Below are 13,666 nucleotides of genomic sequence, written 5' to 3'. Positions count from 1 at the left end.
AAGAGAACTCTTGAACGAACCACCGTTAGAATTGAAAACGAATGAAGTAAAGATAAAGAAACACTGGGAAGAATTTGCAAATGAACGAAGATGCTTGAGTGAATTTAGATCCATGAGAACGAAGAGATCAGGAGCTGATTAGAGAAAAACTTGAACGATGCACCGGTAAGATTGGAGAATGATAACTGAAAGCTGAGAATGAATAAAACTGAATTTATGGACTCCAGATAAACAAACTGAGAAGACTCCTGAATTGCTCCGGATAGGTGAAAATAATTCTCGCAATCAAAACAATTATGAGAGGATGGCCTTGAACTAGAACCACGAATCTTGAGGAGAATTGAGCAAGATTAAAGAGAAACTCTTCTTCGATCTTCAAAATCTGAGAATGACGACGAGAAACGCCACCAAGAATTGTTGAGACACTTCGGAATAAAGAAGAATAGAAAAGTTGAACCAATGATGAAAAGAATTTAACCGATCTTGGAGAAAGGCATTTGACTAATGATAAATCATGCTTACGTCAAACATGGAAGAGAATTTGAGAATAACTCCGGGAAAATAAGAGGAGTCAGGTAAGATCCTCGAAAAAGACCTGTGGGTTAGGGCCCACTCAAAGAAACACCGTTGAAAAGGTCACTTGGAAGACAGATTGCACCAGTTGAATTAAAAGACTTGAATGAGAGAACATCCTCGAAAGATCTTGAACGAATGCAGAGTGGAAACATGAATCTTCGAGATATCTTTAGCTCTCCGGAACAATAGAATAGCGAGAAATGAATGAATATGAGGAGCACCGGCAAGAGAAGGTATTTGAAACGAGGAAAAAGGGATATGATCAACACCAAAAGCATGAATTGGTCCACCGGAGAAGAAAAGAGAATGAATAATGATGAACTTGAGGTTCCGTCAGGATCTTCATGAGAATCACCGGATAAGAACATTGAAAGAGAGGAGTAAAGAGGATTCACATCCATAAGATGGATACTTGATAAAGAAATCCAAGTCCTTGAAGAAACAAGGGTGGGTGGGCGGGAAAAACAAAGGAAACTTGGGATGGATGAAAACAAACACCATTGGGAAGAACTGAGATTGGATCTTGCAAATAGGAAAAATGATAGGATCATCTTGAAGAGAATCGCACCGGTAGAAAAGGATTGACATGACAATCTCGATTATCATGAAGGATTAGTATTATATGAGAACATCACTTAGGAAAAGGCATGGAATCAACACTTGACATTGAAGCAACTCGAATTTCACAACTCAAAACAAAACAAAGGATTGGCTTGCGGAATAAGCCAGAACAAACATATGATAGAGATTTCGTCCGAAGTTTTTGTGGTGGGGCCTACATAGGCTCGATCGTACAGTACCATCATGTACAAGGTAGTGCACATGATATACGAAGGTTCCCCGAGTCGGCATAGCCAAGGACTCTTTAAGACACAACGAGACCACTATAAAACCAACCGTGGATAGGCGGACCACTAGACATCGAACCCCAATTTCATGTCATACATCTGTTGGAAAGATATCCTAAGAGCTACTTGAATTCCCACTTATAAACTCCTGAAACTTTCCGGTTATGCAATCAGGTGTTGGGGATACAGGGGAAGCATAATATCTCACCCAAAACTAACAAATCCTACATCCAGTTGTATCCATCCTTCAACACATAACCAAGAAACCTTCGGAAATCATCTACCTCAACCTTCGAAAAGCATCTGTTATACAAGTTATGGCAATACTCCCGAACTCCCACCCTAGTACTGGGTGGCGCCGAGGTTATCTCACCAACAACTGCATAAAAGAGATTTTCGATGTCGGCGAAACTAAACTCAGGTATTCCAGAACTGCAATGGTAAAATTGTGACGACAACACCTCGGAGCTCAACTCCCCGGGACACTGCCACAACCCCTAAATGTCAGGAGGCACCAAGAACAATGTTCTCATCACAAAACCATCGGAACGATTCCAAGATACCCGCGTGATCCTAAAAAAATTTAGTGAAATTTGAGAAGAGAAGAGTAAAAACTCTACGTCAGGATGCCTCACCAGAGCGAGGAAGGGACTGGGGAGTAAAAAGTATTCCTAACTCTCCGATATATATAATCCTAAATGACTCAAAACATTTTTCTAGACTCATCAGCGCCAACGATTCGATCAAGCAGGGGGCTCCTAAAGTCGGGGAAAGCTCTGATTACCAACTTGTAACGCCCTCGATGCGGCTATATCTCCCACGTGTCGAAGCACGACTTAGAGGAATAACCGCATTGAAAGCAATGTTGCAAGTGAGGTAATCTTCACACAACCCATGTAATACATAAGGGAAAAAGATACATAGTTGGCTTACAATCGCCACTTCACACAATACATGAATAAAGCATTACATCATCCAGATACAATCAAGGTCCGACTATGGAACCAAAATAAAAGAAGACTACCCCAAAAGCTACACAGATCCCCGATCGTCCCAACTGGGCTCCACTACTGATCAACTGGAAACGGACAATAAAACGAACACGGTCTTCATCGAGCTCCTCCTTGAGCTCGGTAGCGTCACCTGCACGGTTTCATCGGCACCTGCAAACTGGTTTTGGAAGTATCTGTGAGCCATAGGGACTCAGCAATCTCACACCCTCGCGATCAAGACTATTTAAGCTTATAGGTAGGGTAAAAGGTATGAGGTGGAGCTGCAGCAAGCGACTAGCATATTTGGTGGCTAACATACGCAAATGAGAGCGAGAAGAGAAGGCAAAGCATGTTCGAGAAATATATGATCAAGAAGTGATCCTAGAACAACCTATGTCAAGCATAACTCCAACACCGTGTTCACTTCCCGGACCCCGCCGAGAAGAGACCATCATGGTTACGCACGCGGTTGATGTATTTTAATTAAGATCAACTTCAGGTTTTCTACAACCGGACATTAACAAATTCCCATCAGCCCATAACCGCGGGCACGGCTTTCGGAAGTTCAAATCGCTGCAGGGGTGTCCCAACTTAGCCCATCACAATCTCTCACGGTCAACAAAGGATATTCCTTCTCCCAAGACAATCCGATCAGACTCGGCATCCCGGTTACAAGACATCCTCGACAATGGTAAAACAAGTCCAGCAACACCGCCCGAATGTGCCGACAAATCCCGATAGGAGCTGCACATATCTCGTTCTCAGGGCACACTCAGATGAGCCAGACGTCGGGTAGGCCAGCCCAGAGTTGCCCTGGTAGCTCCGAACATCGCTCAATTGGACCAACACTTAGAGAAGCACTGGCCCAGGGGGTTAAAATAAAAATGCCCTTGAGTCTGCAGAACCCAAGGGAAAGAAAAGGCTAGGTGGCGAATGGTAAAACCAATGTTGGGCTTTGCTGGAGGAGTTTTATTCAAGGCGAACTGTCAAGGGGTTCCCATTATAACCCAACCGCGTAAGGAACGCAAAATCCGAGAACATAACACCGATATGACGGAAACTAGGGCGGCAAGAGTGGAACAAAACACCAGGCATAAGGCCGAGCCTTCCACCCTTTACCAAGTATATAGATGCATTAATTAAATAAGAGATATTGTGATATCCCAACAAGTAAACATGTCCCAACAAGGAACAACATCTCCATGTTCCAACAAGGAACAAACTTCATCTTCACCTGCAACTAACAACGCTATAAGAGGGGCTGAGCAAAGCGGTAACATTGCCAAACAACGGTTTGCTAGGACAAGTTGGGTTAGAGGCTTGGTTCAACAATATGGGAGGCATGATATAGCAAGTGGTGGGTATCGCAGCATAGGCATAGCAATAGAGCGAGCAACTAGCAAGCAAAGATAGAAGTGATTTCGAGGGTATGGTCATCTTGCCTGAAATCCCGCACGGAAGAAGAACGAGTCCATGAAGAAGACAAACGGACGTAGTCGAATGGGTCCTCACAAATGCGACGTTATCGGACCCAACCCGAAGAAGCAACACCGGAAAGAAGCACACAACATAGTAAATAAACAACACATAAACATGGCATGATGCACAACCAAGTATGATGCATGTCCGGTTTAATGAAGCATGGCATGGTCAAGTGCACAAACAATACTACAAATTAAGTGGAGCTCAATATGCAACGAGTTGCATATTGACGAATCACCACATGACTTATTTAGTTCACTCTCGGTTAGGTACTCAACAATATTAAATGTTGGTTAACATGGCAAGAGGTGAAGCATAACAAAACTATATCATCTAAACAATTTAAATGGGGCCGGATATAACAAATAACAAATCCGGTAAGTCCCCATATGCATTAGCAATTTTAATGCAACAACAAATTTTAACCATCTTAAAGTTGTTAACATGATGCGGATGACATGTTCAAGTTTATGCAATTTTTATTAAAAGTTGACAAGAGCATATTATAAGGCATTTGTCACCGTGGTGGAAAGAAAAAGGGTGCCACGGCAACGATAACGAAAACGGTGCCTCTGCAATGTTCCGGTTCCGGTAACTCGATTGAGATACCAATGCAAAGGAGAAGTATGCGGATGCGTGCAAAAGATGGTGGGGAACTCCCGGATACCGGGTGTCCCACGAGTCGACGACGGTGACAAGGCAAAAGAGGGGCAACGTGCACCGACAATTCGGGCACGGCGCAAGCTCGAGCATCTCATGCACCACACATGCATTCGTCCACGGGCGGTCGTTCTTGGCGGTTACACCTTCGAAGTGTGTGTTCGCGGAGCGGTTCGGGTCAAGCGGTGTAGTCGTTCACGATCGTCGTGGGAAGTAGTGGTACTCAGCGATGGTAGAGGAAGTAGTTGTTCACGCGACGGTAGTCGGACTTGACGATACCGTTACACGGGTCTTCGTCAATAGTAGTGGTACCCATTTTGTAGTCGTGCACATTCCGTAGATGTTCGAGGTCACAGCGAGGATCTTGATGTCCAGGGAGTCTTCGAGGGTCGATGGTAGTGGTACTCGGGTCGTCGGCGACGGTAGTCGTTCTATGCATCGGGCGTCAAGGTACTTGCCGAGGTACTTGCCGCTCCTAGCGGTTCCAAAAACGGCGGTAGATGAACAAGACTCGTCGTCGTGGTACTTGGCAAAAATCTCAAAGAAAATGCCTGACGGTCCCGGTTACAGGTCTTGGTGTCTCTCCTGCTGACCCAAAACAACGCAAAACCAAAGAGTCTCTGGTCGGAAGCAGACAAGTGGCGGGGCGGGAGGCAGCAAACGCGGGCACAGGCCATGGCAAAGTAGGGGCCAGCGGGAGGTGCGGCAGCAAACATAGCAAAAACGCCATGGTGGCTCGTGGAAGCAGCAGAGGATGGAGCAGGTCCGGTGAGGGCGGAGCTATGTAGAGGAGGCCGATGCCATGGTAGAGGAGGAGCGGCGTGGAGCAGAGGCGAGCTGGCGCAGCGGCGAAGATGGAAGGGCGAGGAAAAAAGGTGGCCGCGGCGGGGGAGGCTGCGGCCTCGGACGCCGGCAGGGAAGAAGCAGAGGGCTCGGGGCTGCAACTTCCGGCTCCTGTGGGCGCGGTCGACCGCGGCTGCGGGCGGCTGGGCATGTCTAGGAGCAAGGGAGGAGGAGGCACCGGCTGTGCTGGGATCTGACGAGGCTGGAGAAGGAGCTGTAGCTACGGCGAGCGTCGAGGGACACGGGCGCGGGGAACAGGGGCGCCATGAGGATCGGGCGCGGGCGCTGTCGAGGAGGTTGAGGGAGTGAGGGAGAGGAATGGCAGCACCAGGCACGAGGAAGGGTCATCACGGGCGGCGGTAGTGGCATGGGACGTGCGGCGGCGAGGTACATGGCCATGGGGATTGGGATCCCCCCTTGGTCGCGCTGAGAAGGTGAGGGAGGAAGCGAGAGGAGGGAGGAGATCGGGGAGAGAGCGAGAGATGGCAGACTCTGGCGGCGCTGAGGGAAACGAGGGAAAGGGTGAGATGGGTATCGGGCTAGGGTTACGGGGGGAGCGCGCTTGGGCCTTGGAGGCCGGCCCAGAAGAGAAGGGGCTGCGCCTGGAGCTTGGCTGGGCTCTTTCTCCCTCTCACACTCTCTTCTCTTAACCAAAAAGAGAGAGAGAAAAAATATATAGATAGAAGAAAACAATATAAAGAGAGGGTTAGGGATGGAATTTGGGCACGGGGATAAATTTCCCGGACTCGCAAAAATGAGTTTGACCCAAGAAAAAAATAGAAACGGCAAGATTGAAAGATACAAATTCAAACTCATTTGAATTTAATTCAAATGGGTTTGAACTAGGACTTGGTTATAGAAGTGTCCAAAAATGTTCGGTTTTTAGAGGAACGTCGGTAAAAGAGATACAGAATTGCGGACAAGATTTGAAGGTCAAACTCGAAGTGGAAATAGGCATGAGGATTATTTTGCATGTGTGTTATGGTGAATATCAAATTAAATAAATATTGAATATAGATCCCTACTATCGGGAGGATAGGTTATAAAGAGAAACCACCATGTGAGTTCCCTCGATTTAAATAGATCAACAATCTTTGTAATTTATTTAAGTGAGATGCAAAAGATTTATGACATGATGGCATGAAGACATGATGCAATGCACATGATGCAAAGATGAATGCAACAAACCAACAACTCACACGATGAAAACTCAGAAAACATGGAAGGCGTCTGAAACTCCGGTCTTGGGGCGTTACTTCGGGTAGAGGGGCCGGACAGTTAATCTGCTTCGATGTCTCCACCCAGTCCTGTCAAAGGCATGGGAGCTCAGATCCCGCACATATTTAAGCTATGGGAAATAAATACCCTATGTACAGAACTTACCAAATCCGCAGGGCGCTTCACGCTTAGCCCGCGGTCCTCGGTAAGAGAAGGAGGGACCTCGACGCCTTTGAACAGCACCTTCCATACGTCCTTATGCATCGTGTCGAAGAGCTCACGTAGAGTCTGGTGCTGGGCCGGGTCGAACTCCCATAAGTTGAAAGCCCGTTGTTGACACGGGAGGATCCGGCGGAAGAGCATGACCTGGTGTAAGTGCATCTAGTGCCCCTTAGTGATTTTGGTGTATTGAAGACTTATAGCTTAAGGAACTAATGCGTTTGTGAGTGTACACAAGTCTATAAGTCTATGAGGAGTTTGATATTTACAGAGAAAGTCGACCCCTAAAAATGAAGTTCTTCGACTACAGACTTTGGATTTCTGAAGACTTTCTGAAGACTTTGAAAGTGAAGAAATTGGTGTGACCTTGAAGACTTGGTATTCATTCGAGGAACATGAAGCGTGAAGACTTTTGTTTTCGTAATTTCATTTTCTCTTTCTTGAGTCATAGGAAACACCGTATTGTTAAAGGGGGTCGAGGAAATACTAAGGAAAAATTTCCATGTGATGCTCAACTCAAAATCCTACACCTACCAATCCCTTCGAGTGAAGCCATTGGAAATCTCATACAGTCCAGTCATATTCTTCAGCGACAGAGACGAAGTTCTTCTGGTCTCTGAGGAATTTGTTCTGACTAAGGAGTTAGGAATTCGCCAGTGCGGATTTCCTACACAGTGAGGAACATGATAGCCCTGAGGATTTAGCTACTCAAAATTCCGACCGTTGTTATGCTATGCGCCAGCTGTCCCAAAATATCTATCCATCTAACGGTCATATCATTGAAGGGCATTTATGTCTTATCATGTCGGGCTGCTCCCTAGGCTATAAATAGCCGCCCCCTACAACCACTAGCTGGTTGGCTGCTCCGAGAGAAACTGACACTTGTCATTTCAGAGCAACCCGTCCTCTGAGGACTTTGAGCGAAAATCATCGAGTGAGGAAAAACCCAAACCCAAACCCAAACACCTACAAACCCCAAGTGATTGAGCATCACTGAAGAGATTGATCCTGCGTGGATCCGACGCTTGTTACCTTTGAAGACTATGCTTCTTCCAGACGGTTAGGCGTCATGGTCTAGAGCATCCAAGAGGAATTGTGGATCGCCGAGTGACCAAGTTTGTGAAGGTTCGGAAGTCACCTGAAGACTTACCATGAGTGATTGGACGAGGTATATGTGACCTTAGTTCAAGGAGAATACGGTGAGGACTGGGTGTCCTGAGCTGCGTGTTCAGGACTGGGTGTCCGGGACTATGTGTCCTCAAGTTTAAATACTCAGCCGCTCCAACCAGACGTACAACTGAGACAACAGTTGGAACTGGTCTACCAAATCATTGTCTTCACCAAGCTTACTGGTTCTATTTCCTCAACTCTTTAATTTCCTCATAACGGTGTTATGTGCTTGTTCATATATGTGTTTGAAGACTTTGACTGAAGACTTTCTCAATTTCCACAGTTCAATTTCTTCAGTCTGTTTGTCTTCATCCTGTGCTTACGCTACCTGTACTCTGTGCCTGTCTTCATTTCATCATGATGACCATGCTTGTATTCTGTTATGTTTACTTTTGAGTACTTATTCCGCTGCTAGTAGTTCTTCGCTAAGGAATTTCCTCACCGGCAAATTCCTCAGTGAAGAATTTCATAAAAATCGCCTATTCACTCCCCTCTAGTCGATATAACGCACTTTCACCTGGACTATGTTGACAAGCTTAAGTTTCTTGCTTGTCATGTTCCGGATACATTTCTGGAGTCCGTCCAGCTCCACCGAAGAGCCCCAAGACAGGCCCTTCTCCTTCCAGGAAGTGAGCCGCGTGGGGACTCCGGATCGAAACTCGGGGGCCGCCACCCAGTTGGTGTCGCGTGGCTCGGTGATGTAGAACCACCCCGATTGCCACCCCTTTACGGTCTCCACGAAGGAGCCCTCGAGCCATGTAACGTTGGGCATTTTGCCCACCATGGCTCCGCCGCATTCCGCTTGTTGGCCGCCTACTACCTTCGGCTTGATGTTGAAGGTCCTCAGCCATAGGCCGAAGTGGGGCCGGATGCGGAGGAAAGCCTCGCACACGACGATGAACGCCGAGATGTTGAGGATGAAATTCGGGGCCAGATCATGAAAGTCCAGCCCATAATAGAACATGAGGCCGCGGACGAATGGATGGAGGGGAAACCCCGGTCCGCGGACGAAGTGGGGGAGGAAAACCACCCTTTCGTGAGGTTCCGGGGTAGGGACGATCTGCCCCACGGCTGGCAGCCGGTGCGCGATATCCGCGGCTAAGTATCCGGCTCCACGTAACTTTTTGATGTGCCCCTCCGTGACGGAGGAGGCCATCCACTTGCCTCCCGCTCCGGAAATGTTTGGGGAGAGTTGAGGAGAAGGATGTGGACTTGGGCACTGGAGCTCGAGTGCGCAAGAATGGATGAGCAAGGAGGAAGAAGGCGTGGGTTGAAAAAGGTGAGATCTTATCCCTTTATAAGGGCGGACTAAACTATGCGCCCCCACTAGCCCGGTAAAACTCGCTTATCCCCCAAGCGCTGTAATTGATGGCGCGGTTGGGTTACCCACGTCCATATTGATGAGAATCCCGTAATAAGGGGAGCACGATCTCTGCTTTGACAAGACGTGTCAAGAAACCGCCTCGCGTTATGTGCGGGGCTGGTTAAAGAAAAACGGTTCAAATAATTACCGGACCGTGGCATGGTGTCATGCTACCAAAATGTGTCAGTGGATTATATTTGTGGAAATATTATTCTCTCTATGGTGGTATGTGGAACTTATTTTTGCAGGGTCGGACACTATCCTTGTATTCAAACTCTTCTGTGGTGTATTCGGAGGAGGAACCCGCCCTGCAATGCCGAAGACAACACTGCGCGCCGGACTCATCGTCATTGAAGCCTGGTTCAAGGGCTACTAAGGGAGTCCTGGATTAGGGGGTATCCGGACAGCCAGATTATATCCTTTGGCCGGACTGTTGGACTATGAAGATACGAGATTGAAGACTTCGTCCCGTGTCCGGATGGGACTCTACTTGGCGTGGAAGGCAAGCTAGGCAATACGGATATGTATATCTCCTCCTTTGTAACCGACCTTGTGTAACCCTAGCCCCCTCCGGTGTCTATATAAACCGGAGGGTTTTAGTCCGTAGGACAACATACAATCATACCATAGGCTAGCTTCTAGGGTTTAGCCTCTCTGATCTCGTGGTAGATCAACTCTTGTACTACTCATATTATCAAGAATAATCAAGCAGGACGTAGGGTTTTACCTCCATCAAGAGGGCCCGAACCTGGGTAAAACATCGTGTCCCCTGCCTCTTGTTACCATCCACCTTAGACGCACAGTTCGGGACCCCTACCCGAGATCCGCCGGTTTTGACACCGACAGTATCCATCACAGAGGGCTTCTACATCAACACCATAGCCTCTCCGATGAAGTGTGATTAGTTTACCTCAGACCTTCGGGTCCATAGTTATTAGCTAGATGGCTTCTTCTCTCTTTTTGGATCTCAATACAATGTTCTCCCCCTCTCTTGTGGAGATCTATTCGATGTAATCTTCTTTTTGCGGTGTGTTTGTTGAGACCGATGAATTGTGGGTTTATGATCAAGATTATCTATGAACAATATTTGAATATTCTCTGAATTCTTTTATGTATGATTGGTTATCTTTGCAAGTCCCTTCGAATTATCAGTTTGGTTTGGCCTACTAGATTGATCTTTCTTGCAATGGGAGAAGTGCTTAGCTTTGGGTTCAATCTTGCGGTGTCCTTTCCCAGTGACAGTAGGGGCAGCAAGGCACATATTGCATTGTTGCCATCGAGGATAACAAGATGGGTTTTTTATCATATTGCATGAATTTATCCCTCTACATCATGTCATCTTGCTTAAGGCGTTACTCTGTTTTCATGAACGTAATACTCTAGATGCATGTTGGATAGCGGTCGATGAGTGGAGTAATAGTAGTAGATGCAGGCAGGAGTCGGTGTACTTGTCTCGGACGTGACGCCTATATACATGATCATACCTAGATATTCTCATAACTATGCTCAATTCTGTCAATTGCTCAACAGTAATTCTTTCACCCACCGTAGAATACTTATGCTCTTGAGAGAAGCCACTAGAGAAACCTATGGCCCCGGGTCTATCTTCATCATATTAATCTTCCAAATACTTAGTTATTTTCTTTGCTTTTATTTTACTTTGCATCTTTATCATAAAAATACCAAAAATATTATCTTATCAGATCTCACTCTCGTAAGTGACCGTGAAGGGATTGACAACCCCTTATCGCGTTGGTTGCGAGGAGTTATTTGCTTTGTGCAGGTACTAGGGGACGCGCGCGCAACCTCCTACTGGATTGATACCTTGGTTCTCAAAAACTGAGGGAAATACTTACGCTACTTTGCTGCATCATCCTTTCCTCTTCGGGGAAATCCAACGCAGTGCTCAAGAGGTAGCAAGAAGAATTTCTGGCGCCGTTGCCGGGGAGGTTCGCGCAAGTCAAGATTTGACTTCCAACGGCGAGCCATTTCTGGCACCTACGCAAAAGTCAACATACCAAGTACCCATCACAATCCTTATCTCCCGCATTACATTATTTGCCATTTGCCTCTCGTTTTTCTCTCCCCTACTTCACCCTTGATGTTTTATTCGCCCTCTCTCTCTCTATCCTCCCTCTCTTTCTCTAGTTGCCTCTTTTTGCCCGCTTGCTTTTTGTTTGCTGGTGTGTTGGATTGCTTTCTTGTCACGATGGCTGAAGATAACACTAAATTGTGTGACTTTACCAATACCAACAACAATGATTTTATTAGCACTCTGATTGCTCCTCTTACCAATGCTAAATCTTGTGAAATTAATGCCGCTTTGCTGAATCTTGTTATGAAAGGTCCGTTTTCTGGCCTTTCTAGTGAAGATGCCGCTACCCATCTAAATACCTTCATTGATTTGTGTGATATGCAAAAGAAGACAGATGTGGATAATGATATTGTTAAATTGAAGCCATTTCCTTTTTCGCTTAGAGATCGTGCTAAAGCTTGGTCTTCGTCTTTGCCTAAAAATAGTATTGATTCTTGGAACAAGTGCAAAGATGCTTTTATCTCTAAGTATTTTCCTCCCGCTAAGATCATCTCCCTTAGAAACGATATTATGAATTTTAAGCAACTTGATCATGAACATGTTGCACAAGCTTGGGAGAGGATGAAATTAATGATACGTAATTGCCCTACTCATGGTTTGAATTTGTGGATGATTATACAAAAAAATTATGCTGGATTGAATTTTTCTTCTAGAAATCTTTTAGATTCGGCTGCGGGAGGCAATTTTATGGAAATCACATTAGGAGAACCTACTAAACTCCTAGATAATATTATGGTTAATTATTCTCAATGGCATACTGAAAGATCTACTAATAAAACGGTGCATGCAATATAAGAAATTAATGTTTTGAGTGGAAAGATGGATGAACTTATGAAATTATTTGCTAGTATGAGTGTTTCTTCTGATCCTAATGATATGCCCTCGTCTACTTTGATTGAGAATAATAATGAATCTATGGATGTGAGTTTTGTTGGTAGGAATAATTTTGGTAACAACGCGTATAGAGGAAATTTTAATCCTAGGCCTTATCCTAGTAATCCCTCTAATAATTATGGTAATTCCTACAACAATTCTTATGGAAATTATAATAAGATGCCCTCTGATTTTGAATCTAATATTAAAGAATTTATTACTTCGCAAAAGAATTTCAATGCTTTGATTGAAGAAAAATCGCTTAAGATTGATGATTTGGCTAGGAACGTTGATAGAATTTCTCTTGATGTTGATTCTTTGAAACTTAGATCTATTCCACCTAAGCATGATATCAATGAGTCTCTCAAAGCCATGAGAATTTCCATTGATGAGTGCAAAGAAAGAACCGCTAGGATGCGTGCTAAGAAAGATGCCTTTATAAGAGCGTGTTCCTCTAGTTCCTATGAAAATAAAGATGAAGATCTAAAAGTTATTGATGTGTCCCCTATTAAATCTTTGTTTTGCAATATGAATCTTAATAATGATGGGACTGAATATGATCCACCTTTACCTAGAAGGCGTTCCAAAAATTCGGAGTTTTTAGATCTTGATGCTAAATTTGATGAAAGTGGGATCGAAGAAATTAAAACCCTAGATGTTGCTAAACCCACTATTTTGGATTTTAAGGAATTTAATTATGAAAATTTCTCTTTGATTGATTGTATTTCCTTGTTACAATCCGTGCTAAATTCTCCTCATGCTTATAGTCAAAATAAAGCGTTTACTAAACATATCGTCGATGCCTTGATGCAATCTTATGAAGAAAAACTTGAATTGGAAGTTTCTATCCCTATAAAACTTTATGATGAGTGGGAACCAACTATTAAAATTAAGATTAAAGATCATGAGTTCTATGCTTTATGTGATTTGGGTGCTAGTGTTTCCACGATTCCAAAGACTTTGTGTGATTTGTTAGGTTTCCGTGATTTTGATGATTGCTCTTTAAACTTGCACCTTGCGGATTCCACTATTAAGAAACCTATGGGAAGAATTAATGATGTTCTTATTGTTGCAAATAGGAATTATGTGCCCGTAGATTTTATCGTTCTTGACATAGATTGCAATCCTTAATATCCTATTATTCTTGGTAGACCTTTCCTTAGAACGATTGGTGCAATTATTGATATGAAGGAAGGAAATATTAGATTCCAATTTCCGTTAAGGAAAGGCATGGAACACTTTCCTAGAAAGAAAATTAAATTACCTTATGAATCTATTATTAGAGCCATTTGTGGATTGCCTACCAAAGATGGCAATACCTAGATCT

This window comes from Triticum urartu, chromosome 6A (assembly GCF_056163025.1).
Source record: "Triticum urartu cultivar PI428250 chromosome 6A, HENAU_Tu73, whole genome shotgun sequence".
Taxonomy (NCBI): domain Eukaryota; kingdom Viridiplantae; phylum Streptophyta; class Magnoliopsida; order Poales; family Poaceae; genus Triticum; species Triticum urartu.
This window is presented reverse-complemented; position numbering follows the sequence as displayed.